Source organism: Crocuta crocuta, unplaced genomic scaffold (assembly GCF_008692635.1).
Source record: "Crocuta crocuta isolate KB4526 unplaced genomic scaffold, BGI_CrCroc_1.0 scaffold38, whole genome shotgun sequence".
Classification (NCBI taxonomy): domain Eukaryota; kingdom Metazoa; phylum Chordata; class Mammalia; order Carnivora; family Hyaenidae; genus Crocuta; species Crocuta crocuta.
The window spans coordinates 2712621-2740561 of record NW_027532605.1 but is presented as its reverse complement, the minus strand read 5'-3'; the positions used below and the strand labels follow the sequence as shown (position 1 = coordinate 2740561).

General features: G+C 41.9%; 1 protein-coding gene across 3 annotated transcripts in view; it reads left to right on the top strand.

Annotated features, from left to right (window-relative positions):
- The window catches only part of MYO1B (myosin IB), a 181168-nt gene that overhangs the window by 51757 nt on the left and 101470 nt on the right, over positions 1-27941 (top strand). The window lies entirely within an intron of this gene.

Genomic DNA, 27941 nt, shown 5'->3' with positions numbered 1-27941 from the left:
ATTTTGTTTTGAAATTTGTTTTATAAAGTTATCCGCATAGTGAAGTCCCTGTTGTGAAATACTTTATTTGATGCCTGAATATTTATTTTAAATTCTCAGCCTTGAAGCCGTGCTTCCCAAGGTAAGATGCTTGGATAGGCTGTGTTAGAATCCTCTAGAAGCTTGTGAAATATCTGTTTTCATAGGGCTTTCCTCTAACAGTCCAGGAATCTACACTTTTCACAAGCTTTCCCGGTGATACTGAAGTATGGGCGAGTTTGAGAACATGTCTTAGATGTGTATTTACAGATGTTTTCCTTTCCTTAACTGCTTACTGCAAATCGTGATCTTTACTGCAAATAGTCTTAATAATTTAATCATGGCTCATATTTATTGAGCACTTACCATGTGCAAGTACTGCTCTAAATATTTTACATGTATGATAGCTCATTGTATTCTTAAAATAACTCTGTAAGGTACATACTGTTACAAATGGGCAAGTTTTACCAAAGCCACATAGCTCATGGTGGGGAACCGGGCTGTGAAAACAGTCATCTGCTGTGTCTCTCAGCCAGAAATGGATTCCACTATTTTCATGGTAGGGCTCTTACTGTGCACTTCTGTCCACACATGAGGCACCCCACGGTCACCTTAGCTGTGCCTCCATTTATCTCCAGAGACCATCCTTCTTCCATTTGCAGCTTTAATCTCCAGTTTGGGGATGTTTAGATATATAATAGATGTCTATTCTAGAACATAGAGGTTCACGCCCTATAATATCCATTTTTATCCCCTCCCGTGAAATTTTTTCTAAGAGTCCATGTGGCACTGTTATCCCTAGTTTACCCCTCTTACTCACCAAGGAAAACAGCTACAATCAGCTATAAAATAAATTCAAATGTACACTTAGAATAAAGACAATTTTTTTTAACTCAAGAAATGTTTATTAGATTGAGTTAGGTGACAAAAACTTTTCTCCATGGTCTATAAAGCACTGCATGGGGTGGCTGTGCAAAGTCCAAGTTTACCTAATGAGTCTGAATTTGCTAGGTTTGTATCACACATCTTCCCATCTCCCTTTGTTCTTTCAGTCCTCACCATACTCCTTCCCACCTATGTCATCTTTGCAGATTCTGTGCCTTCTGCCTGGAATGCTTTTCCCTCCCCTTCCACCCTCAGGCAACTCCTGTTCTTTCTTTAGATCTCAGATTGCATTAGACCTCCTCAGGGAAGAACTGGCCGTCACCCCCTCCCTGCCAAGGTCAGATCTATTACCCTTGTCACAGTTAAAATTTAACCTTGCTCTGAGATTATTTGATTCATGTCTGCCTCACCTGCCATGCCAGCTCACCACAATACTCTCAGCATCTGAAAGTCAGTTCAGATGAGAATATATTGAACAGGACTTTCACTCTTTCACTTTTACTCACTATGTAATCTTGAGCAAATTACTTGAAAAAAAAACACTTCAACTCAGAAATTAAGCAGTTTGCTCTATTGACTGGAAAAATAATTATTAACTCCTAGGATTTTTGTGAGGGATAATTATCTAGTAGATATTTAGATAATTATCTGGCATATGGAAAGTGCTCAGTATGAAACGGGCTACAGCCCTGTAGTGAGTGATGGCAGCTGCTATTCACAGTGATTAACGTAATTATTGTGTGTGGGACCAGTTTCGAATCTTCTAACACACTCTTTCTTCCCAGTTTCTCTTCCATGGTGGGACATTTTCCTCCTTTAAGGCATTTTCCTGCATTATTCTTTGTGAATGTCCTTCTTTGACAGTGTCTGAAACAGGGTCAGTGATACCTAGATTTCCTGCTAAAACCTAGTCTGACATTCTCAGATAGGAGTTTTGCAGTATTAGAAGATAAAATGAGAGGCCCCTGGGAGGCTCAGTGGGTTAAGAGTCTGACTTTGGCTCAGGTCATGACCTCATCATGGTTTGTGGGTTTGAGCCCTGCGTTGGGCTGACAGTGCAGAGGCTGCCTTGGATACTCTTTCTCCCTCTGTCTGCCCTACCTTCCCCCTCCCCCCCCCCACTTGCGGGCATGCATTCTCTCTCTGTCTCAAAAGTAAATAAAAATAAACTTAGAAAAAAAAAGATAAGATTACTTCAGGCTTTTGATGCATTCTAGCCATAACTATTTCAAGAATTTGGTCCCAGTTTGAAGAAAAATCTTAAATAGCTGCTCAGACCACATATATTTTGAGAATTTTGCCAATTAATTTTCTTCAGATTATATTTGGAAATTAACTTGACCTGTTGTTGCCGTGAGTTATCAAAACATCCACATATTGCCCTTAGAGCTCATGTGTTTTTAAAGGTGTCCAGAAGTTATCTTTCTTTATTTTATTTTTTTAAACAAAAAAAAATTTTTTTTTTTTGTGACAGAGAGAGTGTGTGAGTGGGAGGCGGGGAGAGAACCCTAAGCAGGCTTCACACTGTCTGCACAGAGTCCAAATGAGGGTCGAACCCACGAACCGTAAGATCGTGACCTGAGCATAAACCAAGGGTCAGATGCTGAGCCACCCAGGGGCCTCTTATCTTTTTTTAAATGTCAGACAACTGAACAGTTTGCATATTTCATGTAAATATGTGACTTTAAGATAGCGGACGTGTATAGAATGAGAAAAATGAAACTAAACAGTGGTTTTTTACCTATACTCCTTTTCAAAGGTTCTCTTGTGTTGTTATACCCCTTCTCTCTTTTTCTCTGGGCCCCTGTCCCCTTTATGTTTGGAGTCCCCCCTTGAGTAGGCTGTCATTGGGCGGCATGCCTGGAGAAAGAAGGCCTCCATGGGGCAGCCTAGATGACACCGTTTGCCTTTCTGTTTGTGTAAGGAGTGTCTTTCCAATGTGATTTTATTTATTTATTTTTTTTTATTTTTTTATTTCTAGGAGAGAGAGACAGCATGAACAGGGGAGGGTCAGAGAGAGAGGGAGTCACAGACTGAAACAGGCTCCAGGCTCTGAGCTGGCAGTCAGCACATAGCCCGACGCGGGGCTCGAACCCACGAACCGCGAGATCATGACCTAAGCGAAAGTCGGACGCTTAACCGACTAAGCCACCCAGGCGCCCCTCCAATGTGATTTTAAAGTTCTTGGCACATAAGGAATTTTTTTATGTAGCCGGTGAGGGCTTAGTACCTTTCAGGTAACTCAGGAACTGCATTCTTGGAGAACTGCCTCAGGTCAGCAACCTGAGACAGGCGAGAATGACAGAGGAGAGATGGGAATAATCGAACTACTTAATCTCTTCTCGCTCAGAATAGCACCAATCCACTGCCTTTTGGTGGATGGTTGCCTTTTGATCTTGCAGCACTAGATACCACTTTATCACCATCCTGTGGATCCTCCTAAAATCAGCACATGCTGCTTCCCTTCCCAGAAACCTTCCTGGGCTCCCTATTACTATTTGAGTGAACTCCCAAGTTCCATGGCTTCGTGTTGAAGCTCCACACAGTCTAGCCTTAGTTAGACCCCCGCACTCCAGCAACCTCCTTCATGGAACCTCCTCCCGAGTCCCAGCCGTTTATGTCTCCTCCTTTCCACTCCTCTTACTGCCTACCCATCTCTGTCATTAAAACCTTGCCGGTCTCCTCGGGTCTGTCTGAAAGCCCAGCCCACAGGTGACCTCCCCTGCCTCTGAGTTACCAAACCGCCTGTGATCTCACACCCCACTTTTCTTACTGTGGTTTGTCATGTTTCTGTGTCATCCTCTTTAATGGGATAGAAGGTTCTGTAGATCAGGAATCTTATCCTGAATATCTCTGTGACGCTCTCAGTGCTTTTCTCTTAAGAGTCCAGTGACAATAGAACAAAAGAGGTTTTAAGTAATTTTTCATTACATTTTACTTGTGTTATCTCATCTCTGGCAATTCAATGAAATCAAACTATTCTTAGTAGGGTATTTACAGTGTTTATTCAGAATTTCGTGGAATATCATGGGAACTTCTTCACATTTTTGTAAAAAAGTAAGCTAAACCACTGTTTTTATGGTGCCCTGCAACCCTCAGTGTTCAGATTCAATTTATTTATAATATAGAGCACTTACCTCAAGAGTCTAGCCAAGGAAACACGGGAAGGGAAGGAAGAAGGAAGAGTGTTGGAGCCTCTGCCAGCAACCCCTTCTGGTGGTCACCACCCAGGAGAAAGTTGAAATGTGTCCTTAGCTTAGGATAGAACGTGGCAGCCATATTAATTACATGGGGCGTTACAAGCACTGTTTGAAGCAGCAGTCTTTCCCTTTTAGTAAATGAAAAAAACCCTGTGACAAATTTTAAAAACTGAGAAAAGTGGCTTAAAGCTTTGAAAAGTTTTGTTATTCTCACCTAAAAATGGGAAAGTGATGGAGGATTTGGACAGTGCTCGTATCAGTGGTCCAGACATGAGCCCCTCTGTCACTAGGGAACTTTTGACCCCTAATTCTGTGCCAGATTGATTTTATAGGACCACATGCCATTGCCCATAGAATGACATTGCTGGAAGGCTTGTGCGTTTGAGTCTTTGTTACTCCTGTTATCCTTGTACTCAAAGTAACCCAGAAAAATGTTATAAAGAACATTTCTGGCCATATCTCAAAATATACTAGTGCTGTGAGTGTCCGGAGCTTAGGATAAAGGTCCAGGACAGAAGATCTAGATGTTGTCCCTGTTAGGATATCAGTATTTTTCTCCACAGCAGACTTGACTTTCTCTGAATAAAATTGTATTTATTTTGAGGACTCTGAGGACAGTTAGATCCTGAATTCTCATAGAGGTTGCTTATGTATCAGAATGCAAAAGTGCTTTCTTTTTAAAAAAATTTTTAAAAAATTTTTTACATTTATTTGTTATTCAGAGACAGAGAGAGACAGAGCATGGATAGAGGAGGAGCAGAGAGAGAGGGAGACACAATACAAAGCAGGCTCCAGGCTCTGAGCTAGCTGTCAGCAGAGAGCCTGACGCGGGGCCCAACCCCACAAGCCGTGAGATCATGACCTGAGCTGAAGTCGGATGCTCAACCTACTGAGCCACGCAGGCACCCCAAAAGTGCTTTCTTAAGGAAAGAGAGAGAGAGAGAGAAAGTTGGTTGATGTTACTGAGGCTTTTGTATTATTTCTCTCATTTCACTTTTAGAATAACTGAGCATCTAATTGGTTCTGTACCTTGCCAAACACCACGTGCAGAAACTGATGTGGTGCTTTCCCATATAGCATTCTTTCTACTTACTGCTTTTGGAAAGTTACTCATTTACTGGGCAAATATTTACTGAGCGCTTCCCATGTGGCAGGCTCCCTGTCAGACACTGGATTCAGTGGTGAGCAAAGCAGATAAAATTCCTGTCTCCTTGATGGGGAGGCAGTCTTCTGACTTAAGTATACAGAAACCAAGATTGTTCCAACCATCGGTTAGGAGGGAAACAGAGCAAAGGGAGGGAAGCTTTTGTGGAAGGCAAAGGGAATGTAGATAGTTGTCTTAGAAAGCACTGTTGACCCCCGTTCTCTCTGGTGGTTTGTGGCAGGAGCTGATAGGTTGTGGTCTGGAAGGTTTTGCATCTGTGGAGACCTCTGACCTGCGCAAGTGACTTGTGCAGGACAGAGTCCGCACTCTGTCTTGAGTTCCGGTGTAGGCTCCTTAAGCTAACATTTCCTGTGGGATGACACCATTGTGAAAATAGTTGAAGTTGTCTGGTATCTTTTTGCATGACTCTCATGGGTCAAAATGAGCAGAAGGCAGTCACCGTGTTTGCTTTTAGTCTTGGCAGATACTTGTTTGATTCTGGACAACCATGGATTAGAAAATTTTTTGATTCAGAGAGACTACGTAGTTATCTATTAGCCATTCAGTAGTGACGTGGAAGTGGGTGAAGGACAGCTCTTCAAATGAAGGCTTCCTGGGCTTGTGGTGAGAAGAAACATTTCTGGGCTTAGCCCAGATTCAGCTTTTATAAAGCTCCATGTACTGACTTCTTACCTTTGGTGCTCAAGATTTTATTCTCAGTTTATTTTATTTTTTGTAAGTTTATTTATTTCTTTTGAGAGAGAGAGAAAGAGAGCACACCTGCAAGTGAGAGGGAGAGGGGCAGAAAGAGAGAGAGGTGAGAGAGAAAATCCCAAACAGGCTCCACACTGTCAGCGTGGAGCCCGATGTGGGGCTCAAACTCCTAGACTGTGAGATCGTGACCTGAGTGTAAATCAAGGGTCCAGTCAGATGCTTAATCGACTGAGCCACCCAGGCGCCCCTTAGTTTATTGTCTTATTGGGTATATGTTCCTGGCAGAAAGACACCTCAGCTAATTTCTCTTTCAGATTATGAACCGTTTTCAATTAAAATTGGAAGGTTGGATCTATGCCACCATAATGCTTTTATCATGAAAATCATTGTGATAGAAGAATACATTCATTGTTTCTGTATGTCTGAGAAGTCTCAGATTCCTAATTTCTAGATCCCTAATAGAATTTATACCACTTCTCACAAAATGCACATCGTAGACTTGGAAGTTCATTTTGAGAAGCCTTGGCAGTGCCGAGCACACATGCTTACCAGCATACAGGGTTATTTCAGTGACACCCTCTTAAAGGGAAAAGTTTGTTCTTAGCAAAATAGTTTTCTTCCTGCTGGAATGTTAGAGGTCTTTAACAGTCCCTGAGAAATTCTACCACATTCTAGAAAAGATCTGTTTCATCCAAAGGAGTGGCACGGAGGCCTCAGTCCTGAAAATAATTAGTCGAACATTTCACTCCCAACAAAGAGAACTATAGTTGGAGCCCCTGTGGGGGAGCCCTGTCTAGAGAGTGTGTTTAGGGTAGGTGGCGAGGGGATGAGAAGCACGGCCATGATCTGTTGCTAGGACTTGTGTGGCAGAAGGACAAGGTAGGAAGGGCAAAGGGAGCCGTATCGGAGTTTGCCTAACAGGGATCAGCAAATACTAGTCCTCATCCAGTCTGGGGCAGTTAGCAAAGCCAGACAGAATGGAAACAGAATTCAGTAAAGTGTGTCGGGTCCCACACTTAGGAGACCGGAGAGACAAGAGTGTGTCCTGGGGTAGACAGCCCTAGTGTACCAGCCCCAGCAGGGTCTTGTTGCTGCCCACATTGTCCAAAATGTCTTCCTTCCCAACTCCTGCCTGTCTCAGGGATCCCCATCCCCACGTGGAAGTGGGGATACCAACTGCATGCCTAACCATCCCTTCAATTCTGACACTACTCCCATTTAGGGAAGATTTCCCAGGTCAAGGGCTCAGTCTCACAAGACAGCCCTGCTTTGGATGCCTGCTGCACGTGGAGTGGCCAGGCTACCCACATTTCTACTCAGCTGATTGCCAATTTGGGGGTTTCCGCAACCTTTCTTAGGTTCAGTGATTTGCTAGAATGACTCATAGAACTCAGAAAATACCTTACACCTGTTGGCTTATTGTAAAGGATATAACCCGGAACTACCAAATGGAAGAGATGCATAGGGCAGAGTGTGGGGTGGAGGAGAAGCACACAGTTTCCATGCCCTCTCCGGACATGCCATCTTGCCAGCACATCAGTACTTCACCAACCCGAAGCTCCCTGAATCTCCTTGTTCAGAAGTCTTTATAACCCAGTCTGCAGCTCCTCCTTCCCTTCCCTGAGGTGGGGAGCTGGGACTGGAAGTTCCCACTGTTTCATCATGCATTTGGTCTTTCTGGTTAGCAGCCTTCATCCTGAAGCCACCTAAGGGGTCCACCATGAGTCACCTCCATAGCATAAACTCAGGTGTGGGTGAAAGGCATTTGTTCTGAGTAACAAAGAACATTCCTATTACTCAGGAAATTCCAAGGGTTTCAGGAGCTCTGTGCTAGGAATCAGAGACAGAGACCAAATACATTTCTTATACCACAGATGTGCACATGTGCACGCATCATTCTTGAGCGTTAGCTTCCCAAAGCCAAGTTGATGTTGGAGTTTCTCTATGCTGCTGTGGAAACCGGAATTAGTGGGCCTCCTTTTTCCAAGAAATATCTTAAGGGTAGTTCACCAGTTCAACTCAATAAACACTGAGTGTCATAAAGACCCAACTGTCAGCTCTCCGCCTCAGGCGCCCCCTCCACATGGGCCCTGGATCCCATCCAGCCCTTCTTGTAGTCCTGAAGGACATCTCTCTAGGATTTTCTCTCAACTATATTCTCAACCTTCCTTCTCTCTCTTCCCTTCCCGCCAACACATAGTACTTAATGGTTCTTGTGATTCCACGACTCTTAGCTATAACAGTTTTCTTCTGTTATAAAATTCTTTGCAGAAGTTGCATATACTTGTTGGGTTGGACTTTTATCTCCCCACTCACTACAGCTATTCTTTTCAAGATCACTTGGGACCTCCATGTTGTCAAATCCAGTTGTCAATTTTGAACCCTATCTATTTTCCTTTAAATATCAGTAACATTTGACACCGTGACCAATTCCTTCCTGAAATCCTCTTTTAAAAATTTGGCTTTCTGGCCTCCACACTTTTCCTGTTTTCCCCTAGCCGCTGGCCTCTCCGTCTCCGGCCTCCGTGGGATGTTCCTCTTCCTCTTGCTCTGAATGTTAGCACGTCTAAGGTCCTGGTTCTGGACCTTTACTTTTCTCTTCTTGTAGGCATTAGTTACATGAGCCTATGTAGGCTTTAAATGCCCCCTATGTGCTGATGCACCCAGAATTAGGTCTCTAGTTTGAACTTCTTCCCTGAGCTCCTGGTGATTTGGCATCTTCACCTCTTCTTCATACTTGCTTGGTTGTCCCAGAGGCATCTCAAACTTCAGAAAGTATCAAACCAGACTTCAGATTGGCCTTCTCCCTCTCCTCTTTCCCATCTCAGCTGGTGACAGCACCATTCTTTGGCTGCTCATGCCACACCCCTTCTTTCTTTTCTCTCCCACCCCGCATTCATTCCATCATCAGGTCGTGTTAGCTCTACCTTTATATACCCAGCCTCACTACCTCCATTGCCGCCATCTTGTGTTGCTTAGATTATTGGAGAAGCCTCCTAATGGGTCTCCTTACTTCAATTCTACTATTGTCTCCTCCTCCCACACCTTACCCCTCAGCCATCTTTTGTCCACAAATGTTATAGTTACTGGCCAAAGTGATTTCTCTTTTTCTTTTCTTTTAAATTTTTAACGTTTATTTTATTGTTGAGTGAGAGAGACAGAGCGTGAGCAGGGGAAGGGCAGAGAGAAGGAGACACAGAATCTGAAGCAGGCTCCAGGCTGCCAGCTGTCAGCACAGAGCCTGACGCAAGGCTTGAACTCAGGAGCTGTGAGATCAAGACTTGAGCCGAAGTCGGACACTCAACCAACTGAGCCACCCAGGCGCCCCATAGAGTGATTTTTCTTGTAGATGTTCATCATATTGTTTTCCTTTGCTGCTCAGAAACCTGTAGTGGCTCATGTATGTCCTGCAGGCCTCCGCTTGATGCAGGCACTGGTCAGCTGACTGGAAATGTTATTTCTCTGCTCCACCCCCTTTGCTCTAGTCACAGTGGCCCCCCACTGCTGCTCCTCTCACATGCCAAACACTCTCCGGTACCTTTCCCTCATATAGGAGCTGATTTGTTCTCTTACTTCAGTTAGGAAATATCTTTTTTTTTTTTTTAAGTTTGTTTATTTATTTTGAGATTGAGAGAGAGAGAGTGTGAGCAAGAGAGGGACAGAGAGAGAGGGAGCGAGAATCCCAAATAGGCTCCTCAATGTCAGCACAGAGCCTGACGCAGGGTTTGAACTCATGAACTGTGAGAACATGACCTGAACTGAAATCAAGAGCCAGATGCTTGGATGCTTAACCACCTGAGCCACCCAGGTGCCCCAGTTAGGAAGTGCCTTAAATGTCAGTGATAACAGTGCCTGAAATAGCAGTCTCCGCCCCAATCATGCATCATCTCCTTAGACTATTTTACTTTTCTTTGTTGATTGTTATCTGATATTTCACTAGGTGTTCATTCATTGGTGTCTTTATTTAAAAAATATTTTTTAAATGTTTATTTATTTTTGAGAGAGAGAGGGTGAGACCTAGCATGAGTGGGGGAGGGGCAGAGAGAGAGGGAGACACAGAATTTGAAGCAGCCTCCAGGCTCTGAGCTGTTAGCGCAGAGCCAGATGCTGGGCTTAAACCCATGAATGGCCTGAGCTGAAGTCAGACGCTTAACCGACTGAGCCATCCAGGTGCCCTGATGTCTTTATTGTTTGTCTCCTGGGCTGGAATATCATCTCCATGAGAGCAGGGCTCTGTTTATTCCGCACACCTCTGTACCCACAGCAATTGGAATGACGCCTGACAAGGAGCAGGCACTCTGTAAATATTTGTTGGGTGAGCGGATGAATGATTGAATTTGGGGGTCTACTCTTTGTTAGAAACTGTGTGTAAAAGGCACACGTGGTCTTTGTCTTGAGAATTTTCCAGCCTAGGTGGAGGGAGTGGGGACTGGCTACATAAACGGGTCATTTTAATATAATGGCATACTTGCAATGACAGAGAACAAGTGGGAAGTACAGAAAAATTAGTGGGTTCAGGGATTCTCAAGGCGCCATCTGTGTTGAGTCTTGCAGAAGAAATTCAAGAACTAGGTGGCTGCTGTGATGTAGTAACTAACTATGCAGAAGATGAAGCAAAAGGCTACGCACAGTGAGCCAGGAATCTTAGGAAGGGCAAAGGTGTTTAGGTTGAGATGATAGCTACATATAGAACTTTTTTTGTTGTTTTAAATAAAACATTCAGATACCAGTCTACTTGAATCCTTGGGAGTATTGAAGGGTTATGAAGCTTACTCCTAAGTAATAGAGGAGAATTTGAGATGAGGGCAGTACTTAAAATTACAAGCTTATGTGTCTGAAAAAATTATCATCTTGCATTTTCAGTCACCAACTGGAAAAAATGTTCAGACTTGTTAAATATGCCTAAATATGTATGTGTATAAATTCAGTGTTTTAATGAATGGGTGTTAAATGACTGAATGTTGAAATGACTTATAAGTGGAAACAAATGTTAATTCATTATGTTTTATGACAGAACCTCTAGTCGCTATTGGTAATCAATCATATTATTCAGAAGGCAAAACATGCGATACAGACTTTCAAAATCAATATACTGAATTTCAGCAATTATTGACTTCTATAAAGGATGCACACTCCTTTGGCTATGAAGCCATTCCCTTGAGGTGGGGTTCAATGTCTGGATGCATGGGTGTTCAGCCTGAGGTCTGAAAATCATATTCACAGTTATATTAGGAACATCCTAAGCCTTATAGATGGCTTGGTCTAATGTAAAAAAAATAGCAATAGAGGAATAAATTAGAACACCTACATTTTCTACTAATCTTTTTCCTCAGTCCACCTCTACAGCAAAGAGTTAGAAGGCACCTGGAGGGAGGGAGGATTTGGCTGGTTTGCACCATGGATCTCTCTACCTTTGGGAAATGCATGCAGGCTTATGCTTAGGTTGTCTCCTTATTAAGATTTCAGATTGCCATTAGAGGGATTCATTCCCACTTTCATATTCTATATTTTCGTGAAGTGCGGGATCTCTAAAGGCTCTTGGATGTTTCTTTAGGAATTGCTCATTTTTAAAATTTATTTATTTATTAAGATTTTTTTTAATTTTTTTTTTTAATTTCTGAGAGAGAGAGAGAGAGAGAGAGGCAGTGTGAGAAGGGGAGGGTCAGAGAGAGAGGGAGATACAGAATCCGAAGCAGGCTCCAGGCTCTGAGATCGCTGTCAGCACAGTGCCCAATGTGGGGCTTGAACCCATGAACCGTTGAGATCATGATATGAGCCGAAGTCAGACACTTAACCTACTGAGCCACCCAGGCGCTCTATGGAATTGCTCATTTTTAAACTATTGCTTTGATTGCTTTCAAAAGACATAGTCTCCTATTCATAGGCCCTAGCCCACATTTGGTCCTTTAGTGTTGCTGTCTCTTCTGTCTATGTTTATAACTGTCTTGTCCATTATTAAGAATGGAGGCTGATACATAATTGGCCCATGTGAATAGGATAATAGATAAAAACGAGGACATTGAAAATGGCAGAATCCCATCCGGGGCCACAGAGAATTGCATTAAAAATGTTACTGAAGTATTAAGATGTTAAGTCATAGATTATAAAATGAACACGTGTGGCTATTTAAGATAACGTGATATGGGTGAGTCATTGCCATCTGATTACTCATGACCTGCAGTGGGGTTATAAGGAAGGAGGAAGTGTGGACATGTGTATGGGTGCTTATTGGGCATTGTTCCTAAAACAAATAGAAATGCTATATAATGCTTTGCGTAATAGCTTCCTTTTCATAATGTAACATAGTTTTCACTATAATAGTATCTATGATTGTGAATCATTCTTTGTCTTGCAGGTACAGTTAAGGTAGCATAACTGAGTCTTAAAAGTTGAAAACCTGTCATATTTTTTAATATTTAGGGACCTCAGCTCTTCTTTGGTGTTCATATCCGGCATTGATTGTGACTAGAACTTTGACAATTAAAATCAGTCCTAAGTGAAGATTTTGGCTGTGGAACTAGAGAAATTGAGTTTGAATGAGGTTGTAGCTGGTGATCAGTTTGTTGTGATCCCGCTTTCACTTGGGCTCTTCTGGCCTGCTCTACTGTTGCTTTCCTTTCTCCTCCTTTCCCTCCCCCGGGCCTTGTGTTTTGTTACCCTCACTCCACACTTCTCCGTACCTCACAGGCTCCTCATCTTTCAACATGTATCGGGGGCACACCCGCATTTTCTTAGGGGTACTCCTTCATCTTGCAGCTTCTTCCTGAAAGACCACTTCATGGCCCTAATGCCTGTTTTCCATGGCGTGCGTTATGTCACGATCATATGGCACATTATTGTGTGCCGTCTTACGGATTTCATTCATTGTTTCCTATGTGTGTATTGGGCTCACTCAAGAGGAAACCTCTTTTGAGCAGGGACTCTGCATTATGCTTGTCTTGTTGCCGTAAGATTGGTGGGCTTAAGATCCATTCAGTGTGGTTGTTTATATACGGTTAAGCACGTAGTTAACTGTTAAGTAATACCACAGTAATGTACTGTGCACGTTATAAAACATACACAACTCTAGGGGGAAACCTGATGACAAAAGATGTAAACATAGACGTTCCAATATTTTACACCCACACTCCAGTGTTCATCTTGGTTAGGCCCCAGGCCCAAACCTCACTTTGGGGGCTCAGTGTTAGGTACATGTTAGGGACTCAGGAGATATTTATTTTTAACCTTTATCAATTCTGTGCTGGTTGCTAACAAAAGTTTTGACTGTCCCAGTGAAAATCAGGGTTGTAGGCTAAACAAGGTAGGTTACGCTTGGGGAACAAACCTTCACATCTCAAGGTAGAACACGCGAAGGCTTGTTTCTCACTGATGGCATCGTCTCAGGATAATCAGTGATTTCCTCAGAGGCTCGCCCGCAAGTGGTCCCACATTTCCAAGCTGCTTCCAGCTCAGGGTTGTTAACAGCTGTAACACGCAGCTTTTAAGTTTGCCGTGGAAGGTGAAGAGAGAGCACAGCCAGGCCTCATTCTCCAGCCGGGGCGCTCGGTGCACGGTCCCATGGGCTCAGCCTAACTGCAAAGTTAGCCTGGAGGTACTTTGTCCCATGTACCCAGGGAGAGGAAGAAGTGGTGGGACTTGGTAAATATGTTGCAGGGCCTCCTGTTTGCTGGGATCATCTATTCATTTCAGTAGGGTTGCTGATATTTCATAATTCAGCTCACAGGTGTTGTGTAAAGCAAGCTTCTGTGCAAATTTAAATAGGAGTTCGGTAATAGAATTTAGAAAGAAAACAGATCCTCTTTCAAATATTTTTTCCTTGTAATGACTATAATTATGGTGCATTTTCACATTTCGACTTTAATCTTATTTGAATGCATTTTATCATATTTTTAAGATTTTATCTTTTTTATAATTTTTAGTTTTTGTTTATTTTTTAAGTTATCTCTACACCCAGTTTGGGTGAATGCATTTAAACTACAGATGTAGAACTGTTCATTCATTTTTCATGTTTCTGTTGCTATTCCTTTTCTTTCACATTGCTGTTCGGCATAGAGGCTAGTGGCGTATTGGCTTCTAATGAACAAGGGTTTTTAATAGTGTCACATTTTCTTGTTCTTGTTTCCAGGAGTAGTTAATACGTGAATATTTGAAGAGGTGTTTACATGCTTTCGTAGTTTATGGTAATATATCTATCTTTGGTTCAACTACCATATTATTGATTTTCTTAAAACCAACATGTTTACTGGGAGTCTTAGAAAATTTGATGTTGACCTCGTCTGTATTAATTACATATTCATCTATGGGGAATTGTGGCAGAATAGTTCTAGTCAGCTTTGAAATTTAAGCCAGTGCAATGTTAATTTTTTTGGATTCAACTCTTTTCCAGATGGGTGGTGAATGAATAAAACTCAATTTCTCCTACACTGGGGAATTGAAGCTATGCTTAAGGATAACTGTAGTTAAATTCCTTTTGCAAATATGGATGTAACCAGAGATGGAGGGTGAAGAAGTATTAACATTTTAGAAATGATTACAGAATTTTAATATTATTTCTGACCAATAATTTTTAATTTTTAGGCAGTAATCTTAATTTTTATGGTAGGCAAACCAAAACCCACTTCTTCACCCCCCAATATAATGTCACTTTGTATTTTCATATTATATAATGTAGATAATATGTTACTTCTGAATTTTACTTCCAAATTATATGATTCTCTTGTTAATTTTGGTCACGGTCCAAGTACTTGCAAAAATACTTGAAGTATACCCTTTATATATACTTTTCTTGTATCCTCTTAATCTGGATAAATATACTTTTTTTTGTAAACCATTTTATTGAATATAAAAAGCAAGTTCCAGTTTTTATATCTCTAAGCATTTATTAAAAAGCAGATTAATGTTTTTATGTGTACATATCTTATTTTACCTACAACACAGTATCACCTTTTGAGAACAGACTAAACTTTCTATTTTCTTTGATACAAGAGTACCAAATTAAGTACCTTGCACATTGTCACTATTAATATTTGCAAGTCAGTGTATCCAAAGGTATGGTTAAAAATCATGGTCAACCAACTCTTTGAAGGCATTATATAGGGCATTAAAAGCAGCATGAATAATTGGAATAAGATTCTGATTAACCTTTAAGCCAGATGCACATTTGGATGTTGGGAGCTTTGTACTTGCTGTTCTCCCTGCTTAGAATGCCCTAGCCCGTGTGTGTGTGTGTGTGTGTGTGCGCGCGCGCGCGCGTGCTCGCACGTGCGTGCACGTGCATGTATGTATCTCTCATCTACATACCTACATACCTATTTCTGTATGCCTCTATCTATCTGTCTTCTCCACATGTCCTTCTCCCTTATCTCCTTTAAGTCTTTGCTTAAATGTCATCTTAGTGAGTTCTTCCACTGTATTCTAACAGTCTCAGCCTGCTCCCCTTTTCTGCCCTGTCCCAATACCCACTATTCTTCTTGCCTGCTTTATTTCTCTTCTCGCCACCTTCCAGCAAACTGCACTTTACTTCCTTTATTTATTGCCTACCTTGTCTCCATCTCATCCCGTAGAACATTCAGTGTATGCCCAGTGGCCAGAACAGTGGCCGGCACATGTTAGAGAGTCTGTAATATCATTTCAGTAGATTCAATAAGCCTTAATCACATGTTCAAAAATATCTCATGTTCCAGGAATTCCAGGATAAATTGTAAAGTCTTTATCTTAGCTTGATATTTAGCAACTGCCACAAAAAGAAAGAAAGAAAAAAAGAGGGGAATTTCAAATGGTATAATATAATTTTTAATTATATAGGAAGCAACTTTAAGTATTCATAATAGAGACCAGAAAATAATAAAGTTATTCAAGTATGAGATTTGAATGTATCTTGAGAATGTTACAGCTGAATATTCACAGATTAATTTGCACCGTCAGTAAGATTATTTGTGGTGTTTAAGAATTTATGAGTTTTTGAATGGGAAATATTCAACAAAGAGTTTATGAGTGGGAAATATTTAATTCTAAGGTTCCTTTCAAATGTAAAGTTCTAGGGGCGCCTGGGTGGCTTAGTCGGTTAAGCGTCCGACTTTCGCTTAGGTCATGATCTCACGGTTCGTGGGTTCGAGCCCTGCGTCGGGCTCTGTGCTGACTGCCAGCTCAGAGCCTGGAGCCTGTTTCAGTCTGTGACTCCCTCTCTCTCTGACCCTCCCCTGCTCATGCTGTCTCTCTCTCTCTCTCTCTCTCCTAGAACTAAATAAAAACATTAAAAAAAAACATAAAAAAAAACAAATGTAAAGTTCTATGGGTATATGATTCTCTTTTTTGAGAAATGTATGGCATATATTAGGAAAAATCATTAGCAATTTTTTTTTTTATGTTCATGAGTAAAAGGTTTGCTTCAGTCATCTAGAATAGTTAACGGGGTGTATGTGGGGCCACTTCGTTCAGTGGGAACCAGAGGTCATGATCTAAATTCGAGTGATCACAGATGCATTAACACATCTAGAGTTGAAGTTGGTTTTGCCCTTTTTCAACTTCAGTGTCACCTGGGCGCGTGTGACAGGAGCTCTTCTCTCAGCTTGGAGATGTAACCAGGGGCGTCATTTACCTTGAAGTGTCGGCAAATATTTTCCGACTCTCCTTTTAGAGATGCCTCTCAAGACATACATCTTAATTGTTTTTGGGTTATTGGTGGCCAAGACTTGGTTGATTTACATTGGGGATCCCAGTGACTGGAACGATACATGTTCACAACACGTGCCTCATTTGCAGTGTCTCCACAAAAGCGTGTAAGGAAAGAATCCTCTAGGGGTTTGCAAGAAAGAATGATAATATTGGATTTTTGCAGAGGAATTGAGGTTTGAGGTGGTTGGGTGATGGATTAGGGGATAAAGCACAGAATTCGGAATGCACAAATAATTCGAGTAGATACAGGGTCCATGTCAACAGTCATGCATTTAGAATTCCTGTGTCTGCAACATGTGGCAGGAAAATAGCCCTTTGAAGTTTCTCTTGACTCAGTGTTGCCATGACTTATTCTGCTGGATACTGAAGACTTGAGAATAGTTTTTGAATGTTATAGTTGTAAGTGAATAGATGAAAAATTTCTGAGGAATTGCCTTTCTTAACCATGCTCATAAGGGAGCTCCTATATTTGGAAGCATATTTATCTACCTACCTACCTAACCTGTCTATATGCCTCCATCAGTATATCATCTCCCCCCACCAAACAAACGAAACCCAAAGAAGAGGTGTTACTGTTCACATGGATTTTAGTCACATTAATTGCATTATTGGTTTTTTGTAGTTCAACAGTATGTGAGGGATGTGAATGAAAGCTAATTATCATATCCCCCTCATATTGAAAATTGACTGGAGGCACCTTACTATTTTACAGTCAATATTATAAAATGACTAGCTTTTTTTTTTTTTTTTTACAAATAGTTTATTGTCAAATTAGTTTCCACATAACACCCAGTGCTCATCCCCGCAAGTGTCCTCCTCCATGCCCTTCCCCCCTCCCCCCCACATCCATCAGTCCTCAGTTTTTGTCAGCATTCAAGAGTCTCTCATGGTTTGCCTCTCTCCCTTTCCCCCACCATTTCCCCCCTTCTTCTCCCCCTTGTTCCTCCGTCAAGTTCCTCCTAATCCTCCTATACGTGCAAACATATGATATTTGTCCTTCTCTGCCTGACTTATTTCGCTCAGCATAACACCCTCAAGGTCCATCCATGTTGCTACACATGGCCAGATTTCATTGTTTCTCATTGCCATGTAGTATTCCATGGTATAGATAAACCACATCTTCTTGATCCATTCGTCCGTTGATGGACACTTAGGCTCTTTCCATGTTTTAGCTATTGTGGAGAGTGCTGCTATGAACATTGGGGTACATGTGCTCCTATGCATCAGCATTTCTGTATCCCTTGGGTAAATTCCTAGCAGTGCTATTGCTGGGTCATAGGGGAGTTCTATTGTTAGTTTCCTGAGGAACCTCCACACTGTTTTCCAGAGGGGCTGTACCAGTTTACATTCCCACCAACAGTGTAGGAGGGTGCCCGTTTCTCCACATCCTCGCCAGCATCTAGAGTTCTCTGACTTGCTCAATAAAATGACTAGCTTTTTTAAAAAAACATTTTAATGTTTACTTATTTTAGAGAGAGACAGAGACAGAGAGAGAGAGAGAGACTCTGAGTGTGAATAGGGGAGGATCAGAGAGAAAGGGAGACACAGAATCGGAAGCAGGCTCCCAGCTCTGAGTTGTCAGCACAGAGCCAGATGTGGGGATCAAATTCACAAACTGTGAGATCGTGACCAGCGCCAAAGTCGGCTGCTTAACTGACTGAGCCACCCAGGCACCCATAAAATGACTAGTTTTAAAGTCAGAGCAAAGGAGACAGAGAATAAATGAGGCCCAAACAAAAGTTAATACCATGATGTACTGCATGGTTATTGAACTTGGATTTTCATTTGCTGGTAGTCCAAACAGAAAGAGAAATATAATCAGTTACAAAGTAACTTTTGCACATAAGATCAAAGTACTTGCGTTGCTCAAGAGAGGTAAAGTTTTCCTTACCAGTTAGATTTAAAGAAATTTCTTATGGGACTTAGGATGTGAAGAATGTCATCTTGAACAACACTTCAAAATTTCCCTGCGTATAATAGAGTAGTGAATTTTATATAGCTACTTCTTTTTTTTTTTTAAAGAAAGGCTTTTTTTTTTTTTTTCTGAGAGAGAGAGGCAGAGTGAGCAGCGGAGGGTCAGAGAGAGGGAGACACAGAATTTGAAGCAGGCTCTAGGCTCTGAGCTAGCTGTCAGCACAGAGCCCGATGTGGGGCTTGAACCCATGAACTGTGAGATCATGACCTGAGCCAAAGTCGGATGCTTAACCGACTGAGCCACCCAGGCATCCCAAGAAAGGCATTTTTAAAAAACTGTTTATTCATTTTTGAGAGAGAGAGACAGAGCATGAGTAGGGGAGGGACAGAGAGAGACACACACACAGAACTTGAAGCAGGCTCCAGGCTCCATACTGTCAGCACAGAGCCCGACACCGGGCTTGAACTCACAAACCCTGAGATCATGGCCTGAGCCGAAGTCAGACTCTTAACTGACTGAGCCACCCAGGCGCCCCTATATAGCTGCTTCTTAGGCCACTTCACTATGTGGAAGTTAACCTAAGCTGTGCCACTAAAGAGGATGTAACACCCAAAGCACAAGATAGGAGGAACAAGTCCATAAGACATAGAAGTCAGTGGTTGTCATCCTGGGCTGCTCAGTAGAACTGCTGCAGAACTTGATCGGGAGCTGTGGAATGTGGAAGAACAAGGCATCAGCACCTAATGTAATTCCGGTGTGCATCCACAGTTACGAACCACCAGTACAAATACCGAGCTTACTGATGGTTTGAGTTGATTCAGGAATGCGATGAACCGAGAGATTGCATTTCCTCCTTCTGGTGCTACTTCTGTGACAGTTTTGTATGTTCCTGCATTTGTTTTCTTTTTCTTCATAACTGGACTTTGCACTAAAGGTGTTCTGCAGACATGTAGAGGTTATATTCTCTGGAAAACTCCCAGAGTACACACTCCCTGTTGTCCATAAAAGAGCCTCAATTTTAAACCCACCGAGTAATAGGTTGGGCTGTCGTCATTTTATGAAAATTGATGGAGCAAACTGAGAGTTGTATAAATAGGTGGCCCCCTCCTCTCTGCTGGGCCATAATACATGATAAATGGAGAATTCCCTAGACTGGAACTAGTTTATGATATGATGGTTATTAGGCGACTGTGTAGGATATAGGCATGGTTCCAGTCCTCAGGCTTGGAGAGTGACTGCAGACAGTGGTATTTTCTTTGTCATGTGCTTGTGCATGTGGGTGTGCATGTGCATGTGTTTTCTTTTTTAAGGTGTTTTTCTCTTTTTTAACCATAAGGTTAGGTGCATAAAATATACCTAGGAATTGGGATTCCCTATTTGCAGGACTGTCTATGCAAATTGCAGAGAAGTCCTCCTGCAATATAATGTGCCCAGTTCTGAAACCTCCCAATATAATGTTCTTCTCTGTCCTATGCCTGCTACAGGCATATAGAAAGCTCTGGCAAGGTCGTTTGCCATCATTCTAGGACCTGTCACTAAACTGGTTGAATTCAGGGTGCTTGGGTGGCTCAGTTGGTTAAGTGTTGGACTCTTAATTTTGGCTCAGGTCATGACCTCAGGGTCATTGAGAGCTCTGCACTGACCGGGTGGAGCCTGCTTGAGATTCCCTCTCTCCCTCTCCCTTGATCCTGCCCCCGGTTGTGTGTGCACGCTCATGCTCACTCTCAAATGAATAAATGAATGAATGAGTGAATGGGAGAGTTGGATTCACTATTATGCCAGATCTCAGTGGCGAGAAAGACACATGGAGAGGAGCAGAGGGACATTGCCACAGGTTTTCTAGGCAGTGTTTTTACTCGTTTGAGTTATGAAGATTTAATGTGAGGAGTTTTTGAAGATGTATTGGTTTATTCATCTAACAAAAATGTTGAGTGCCTCACCGCTGCAAGTCCCAATGATTTTCTTGGTGTAGAAGATCCGTCCCGAAGAACATAAATTTTGGGACGTTAACTGTGTGCCTCCTTCCAGGGAGGAGGTTAACGTGTTTGGCGGACAGCAGGGGTCTGTGATGAGTGCGACTCTCAAGAGGCTGTGGTGGAGGGAGAGGCTTGAACTTGAGTGTCTGGGGACCAGAGACAGCCCCGTTTTCATTGTTACACCTTCTGATGCTGGGTCAGCTTCTGCCAGATTGTAGGCACTCGGTAGCTTGTGGCTATCAAACTCGGGAAGGAAGTTAGGATAAACCTGGTAATTTGCTCAACAGGGACCTAGAGAAGTGCCTGTACATATTTTAGAGACAAGAGGTCATATCAGGTGGGTCTCTAGGGAGGGTGGGAGCAGGATATTCTCATCACTAGCCCTGAGATGACTAATTGCTTTGGCCTGTTCATTTAAGAACTGGAGAGATTCTGGAGTGCTACTCGTGCAAATATAATCACACTTTGCCTTTCTGAAGCAGATTTTCAGTGATCATTTGCCTGTGCCTTCAAATAGAACCTGCACAAACTAGCATCAGAGAGAATTGCTGAATACTAAAACAACCTAAGTGAAGAATTTCAGCTGGCAAGCATGAAGTAGAATCCCATTTCCCTTTAACTTTCTTTTTCCTCTTTGAGTATTTTAAACCCATAGAGCTCTTTCTTGCAAAGATACGAATATGTACTTACATATGCATACTTGAGTAACGGTTCTTTTGATTTCTCCTTTATTAGGTTTTTAAAATTTTTTTTAATGTTTTATTTATTTCTGAGAGAGAGAGAGAGAGAGAGCGAGGAGGGGAGGGTCAGAGAGAGAGGGAAACACAAAATCTGAAGCAGGCTTCAGGCTCTGAGCTGCCAGCACAGAGCCTGATGCGGGGCTCGAACCCACGAACCTTGAGATCATGACCTGAGCTGAAGTCGGACGCTTAACCAACTGAGCCACCCAGGAGCCCCTAGGTTTTTTTTTTTTTTTTAAATAGTTGGGTAGGTAAACACAGACTTTGAAAATGCTGTACATTAATTTTTGTCCATTTCTTGCATGACTAGGAGAAAGGACTGTTAGGATTCATTACACAAATTTATTCTGAGGATTTATGTCAGGCACTAAGATGGTGAGTCGTAATTCCTGCTCTCAAGGGAGAGAAACTGTAAAAAAAAAAAAAAGTCCAAAAATTAAAACACACCACACACTAGGGGTATAATAGATGCATTAATGGGATTATGCAGGTATCGAGGCAGGGAGCAATCATGGAACAAGGGAGTCATCCAGGGCTTGCAAGGGAAGAGGGTATTTGGTGGGAGCAGTGGGGCAGACTGGGAGCCAAGCGCGAGATGAACCATTTGGAAAGGTAGCCAGAGGAGCTCCAGGGAAGGACCTTGCTTGCTTTGTAATGCGCCACACACTCATGAAATGAGCTCCTAGGGACTAGATCCTATGGGAAAACTACCTTATTTTTACCTCTCTGAGTAATCAGAAACCAGTTGAGGCACACATGAAAGAAGTTTTTAAGTTCAAGATTTTGTGTTGAAGATAGAAGCTTGTCTTGGGCTTATATTCTGTACCAAAAACATCCCCCGGCACTGTGCATAGCTCTCAAGGACCCAGTATTTGTGTCCAGAATGCCTTAGGCACAGTCCGTTCTCATCCAGGGCTCTCGCCCCTCTCTAGCTGATAAGGGACGGTTGCTGCTTGCTTTCAGGACTTTATTCTTAGTTTCTCCAAGGTTGGTCTCTAATGACAATGCCTTTATCAGATGGCTTTCCTCCCCTGCAGACACATGATAATAAGTACTAACTGCAAATATGTGATTTGTGTATGTGACATGTCATTTCCTTGCGGCCACTCTGTACACGGTGTGACATGGCTTCAAGTACTTGAAAGCAGATGTTTGGGGGCTCTGTAGTTGAGTTCACTTTGGAGCTGCACTTCGGTGGGATGGAATAATACAGGCGTTGTATCTGGCCCTTTGGGAAGTGTTAGGGCACTTCTTCTGGATCAACATTAAATCTCCCTCCAGCAGAAGCTCAAAGCATTGCTGTTGCATCATTTCCTGCGAAAGCGCTGCACTTCGCTCTGCCAGAGTGGTGGAGAGCCAGAGGAGCTAGGCTAGGAGGGAGTGGCCTGTTAGCATTTTAGAAGGAGGAAGGTTGTAGGGAAGCCAGCCCACAGGCGGAGTGGTGTGTGATATTTTTGACTTACCCATTCTTATGTGGCCACTTTGAAGCCATTTTAAAAGTGGCAAACATTTTAGCATTGAAAGAAAAATGCAACTTGTAAGAAACAGTGACTGCTGTGCAGAACAGACTTTCTGGCATCTTGAGCCTTTCTTTCTTCCCTTATCATGAAAGTCCTTTCCCCCAAGGTGAGGACCAACACTGGGGTAAGGAAGGGAGAGTGGGAGTGAGAACCATCTGGAAGACACACCCCATGAGGAGTGGTCATCCCTGGTTCCCCACCCTGGGACCTCTTGGAGAGGGCTGTCAGTCATCCCAAGGGTAGCGCCTCCTCATTTGGGACTGTCTGGGGTGGGGAGTGGGGGAGTTCTTTCTTCTTGGTTGGATTTGTGGTCTTCTGATTTCCCCCCTTCGATCACGGAGTTGCTTTTGTTTATTTTTTAATCGAGACATGGATTTGACTGTGTATTAATGGACTCATTTGTTTCCCTTATGGTAATCCAGAGGAAAGGTTTCTGCATTTTGTCTATGTCCTGAATTTGCAAAGATGTGAGTAGATATTAAAACACTGGATGTGGAGGAGCAAAGGGAATCTTTGGGCCACTAGGATCACTTCAGTCCAGATTTCTAGGAAATGCTCCCTATGTGTCTAACACTTATCGCTGATGCCTAAACAATATAAGTGGGTGATACTTAAAATGGAGAGTCCTCCATAGAATCACAGTTTTGGAAGACAGCGATGATACAATTTTGCTTTACAGAAGCAAACGTTAACAAACTGGTTACAGAAACGCCTAAAAGCAAGTAGTCAGATCTGGCTGCAGTGAGGCCAGGATTAGGAATAGAGAAGGAGTCCTGGTAATCAAAATGACGGTATATTTTGACAGTATCGTATCAGGATGGCTTGTGAAAATGTCTTGCCTGGATATAGAAGGCCCCTTTAGAAGTTACTGATGCTCAGGCCAGAAATGAGGAACTTGTCTAAGGCAATAAAAACTGGTGATGGGGAGGAGAGGAAGGGGGTGGATTTGAAAGGTATTGGGTACCAGGATGAGGCAAGCAATTTTAACTCCAAAAAAATTTTTTTGCTGGTACCAGTATCCCTCATGCTTTAGAGAAAAGTTTTGTTGTTCTTTTCAAGTAAGCCACATAGACCAAATGACTTGTCCTTAAATGATTAGATTATTAACTAGTTAGATAGATGATTTCTCTACCTACAGTGTGCAAGGGCAGGCATTATAATCATGTGTGTTCCTCTGCCTGACACACAGAATGCTTCTTGAATAAAAGAATACTGAATTCTCTTAAAATTATTTCCAAAATGTTTCCTCCTTTATGGTATCATGATGTGAATTTAGCTAATAACTGAAGTATAATAATAATAATATTATTATTATTTCACCTATTTACTTGCTTTTTTCTGTAATAACGTATGCAAACCTAGATGTTTCATTGCATATGCACAGCAGACTGTGTGTGTGTGTGTGTGTGTGTGTGTGTGTGTGTGTGTGTATATACATGTCTATTTATTATCAGTCCTCTTGGTAATATTTGTTGATTTCATTGAATTTTGCATCTACTCTATGAAATGATGGCAGATCTCGCTTTCCAAAATGTGAATTGATTTGTAACCTTGATTCTTTAAACATGCAAACTTGGCCTCAGCTGGCCTTCCAGTCCTTTCCTGAGTGCCTGCTCCATTTCAGACACTGTTCAGGGTGCTTCCATAGGCTGGAAGCACAGACCAAAGCTTGAAGAAATTGGTAACCTTCCACGACTGCTCACTCCCTCTCCGCTGTGTGTTTGTAAACAAATACACCAAAGCAGTGTGCACTTGGGCTTCCCATTCAGATGCTGTTCTCCTTCCAGTCCTCCTGTGATGGCCATGGCCAGATTTCGCTATGCTTCTTCATTCAGTACGTGGTGCCACGAAAGGCCCCCAGCACAGTGTCTTCTGTGGAAAAGCATCCCTGTGTCTCCCGTGTCTCCTGAGGAAAGCTGGGACTCTGCCTCCTTGCATCCTGTGTCCATAGCAGGCACTAAGGGGCTCTCCACGTTAAACGATACAGGTTTATATTTTAATGTTGTACATAAAACCTGAAAGGTTCACTTCCCTGAATTGACTTAACTATTTGGGATGGTGACGCTAGGTACCTTAGATCGTAATATCTGTTCCAAGTTAGGCAAAGACACACAGAAGAAGCACATTTTTAGGCTTTAAATCAGTAGGGAACATCTGTCTGGAAAATCAGCATCTTAAGAACACAGAGTCGTTCTGTTTACCTTAATGTGTGAAACATTAAGCCCTAAGCATAATTGGGAAGGTCTTTGGAGTAACATCTCTTGGGCTAACTTTTTCCAGGATTTAGTTGCCTGTAATAGAGTCATAAAACTTGACTATGAGATTAGTTGAAATAATCCATTTTTCCAAAAGGCTTGGGAACAGTTGTGTTGGGAATTTGTTTAAATTGTGTTTACCTTGAGCAGGAAAGGCTGTTTCTATAGATTATAACTGTGTAATTATTTTTATGAGAATCGGGTGATTGTTAGTATTCTTTTGTTAAAAAGGATACTAAAAATACTTGAAGGGTTTACTGAATTTGAATTAAGAGACCAATTGTGTCTTTGTTCTTTCCTCCAAATCAGGTGTGTTTTGTTAATTTCTGGACAAGGGAAATAACATAATTTCCTCCCTGCTGTCTGCGTCCTCCTAGACTCTGTCCTTGCATATGCCTCGGGGTTCAGATTTTGCAGCTTTCTGTGGTATACCTTTCTCAGCAAAAGTCATTTCTCCCCTTTCGGAATATCTTTAGGATATTGCTGATGTGGTCATTACCTTCTCCCACCTCCATTTTGGGGGACTCACATGTCTTTCCTGTTAGTTAGATTTGAAATGTGTATTTATTTTTGAGAGAAAGAGAGAGAGAGAGAGCACAGGCAGAGGAAGGGCAGAGAGAGAGAGAGGGAGACACAGAATCTGAAGCAGGCTCCAGGCTCCGAGCTGTCAGCACAGAGCCCTGACATGACGCTTGAACTCAGGAACTGCGAGATCATGACCTGAGCTGAAGTCGGACGCTTAACAGACTGAGGCACCCAGATGCCCCATTCCTGTTAGATTTTAAGCCTCTAGAGGACAGATTTTCTTCATCATCGTCCTCAGAACTTGCACGCTGCCTCTTCTCTCATGGGTGCCTGTGAGCTCCTTGGGAGCCACTTCTTCCTCACACTCCTCCATTTTCCTTACTGGGGCATTGATCCATTCTTGAATAGTAGGAACCATTCTCCCTTTGCTACTTTGTGGGATAAGGCCCTGCAGCAGCGAACACGGATGAAAGGGAATCAGCCTCTTTGCTTCTGGATGCTTGCCAAACTCAAAGCAGGATGCTGCCCCGGTGAGGGCTTTCCCCCCGTGGCATCTCATGCTCTGGGCACCATTTTCAGAAGGAAGTCCTGAGCAGCACAAGGGATTAGTACTAAATTCCAAGAGCAACTTCCAGGCCCTGAAAGCAGATGTTTCCTCCTTACTGCTTGCATATCTTAAGTCCAGTCCTTTTCCTTCCTGGCATAATTTAGTGTCTAAACCTCTTCTCTCTTCCTAATGCACGTCTCCAGTACCTGGCTTTTGCCATTCACCTTTGAAAAAGCATCAGCCCTTGGGCCAGTCCACTTTGTATCAGTTCTCCAGAAGAAGCGACTTACGGCTGGCTGGCCCCAGATGGGGGAACGTGTGCTGATCTCCATGGCAATTTTGATATTGGTTAGGCACATAGAGTCAGAAGATTTTGTGTATACCCTAAAGCTTCTTCATCACAAGAGGATTATAAATAAAATTTCTAAAATCTTGAAAGCAATCGTTGCTGTTTCTTTTAGATTATATTCCATAATAAGCATGTGAACTTTTGATATAAGGAGCTGTGCTTGTAAATTCTAAGAAGAGTTTTTTGTCCAGTTACACAGGGATTTCTGCTGTTACTTAAAAGATTATAACACAAGTGAATCATTTTATGTACACAAGACATTCAGATATTGTGATTTTTGTCACCTTAGTGGTTACCTTTGATTGTTAAAGATTAAAAAATATTTTTGACCCATTAAGAAATAGGAGACCAGGTGTGCATCGAGGTTGACTCAGCAATCTGTGGAATTTCACAAAAATACTGTGGGTGTCTGTTTTTCAAGAACCAATGTAATTCTGAAGAAAGAAGAAACTTTGTGTGCCTATTTGTCATATCCTATTTTAAAGCCTGACTTTTGAGCTTTATTTGATGCTTTCTTTACTTTTGTCACTTCAGAACAGATGTCATCTTAAAATGATTCATCCCTGATGAGATTATTTCTGTTTTGTAGCTAATAGAAACAGTCTCTTTCCAATTGTGTAGCAAAGAGAAACCAGTGTGGCTACTTTTGTTTAGGATATACAAATATCTATGAATTTAGAAAATTAAGTGTTAATAAAATATTCTTACAAAAATGTTGGTAGCTCATATTTTTAAGATAGTTACATCTCACCTGCTCTCTGGCTTGTGCTATGTCATTGCATAGCATCCCTATCAGGTGGCAAGTAGGGACCTCTTTCAGTTTAAATGTGTGAAAATAAAAGTACAATGTAGTTCTTTTACCCAATCTCTTTTTTAAATCTTATTTCCTTTCAGCCTATCTATGTCTTCCTATTTTAAATGTGGCTCCTACAGGCAATGTATAGTTGGATTTTGCTTGTATATCTGTTCTACCACCCTCTGCCTTTTAATTAGAGCTTTTTTGTCCATTAGCATTTAATGTAGATATTAATATGGTTGAATTTAGGTCTGTCATTTAATAATTTATTTTACGTGTGTCTCTTCTGTATTTATTCCTCTTTTTCTGCCCTTTTTTGGATTATTTGAATTGTTTTAGAATTCTATTTTAATTTTTTTTAAGTTAGGTTGGCTCTTGTGTTATTATTTTAGTTGTTTTAGATATTATACTTGTCAGGACTGTTATTGAGTTAATCTTGTATCACTTTATGTAAAATAAAGGAAACTTGCAGCCATTTGGATCCATTTACCATCCATCTCCCCCAATTCTATTCTTTATGTTTGTTTCATCTTCTTTCCTTTTTACTTATAGTGTACATTTCGCCCATTCGTATTTATTTTCAAGAGAGGCTCATTTTTGTTCTCTATATTCTGTTGTTTTGAGGCTTAGATTCTGAGGAATGCTCCCCGATGACATGGTTTTGAGGGATACTGTGAAAAATA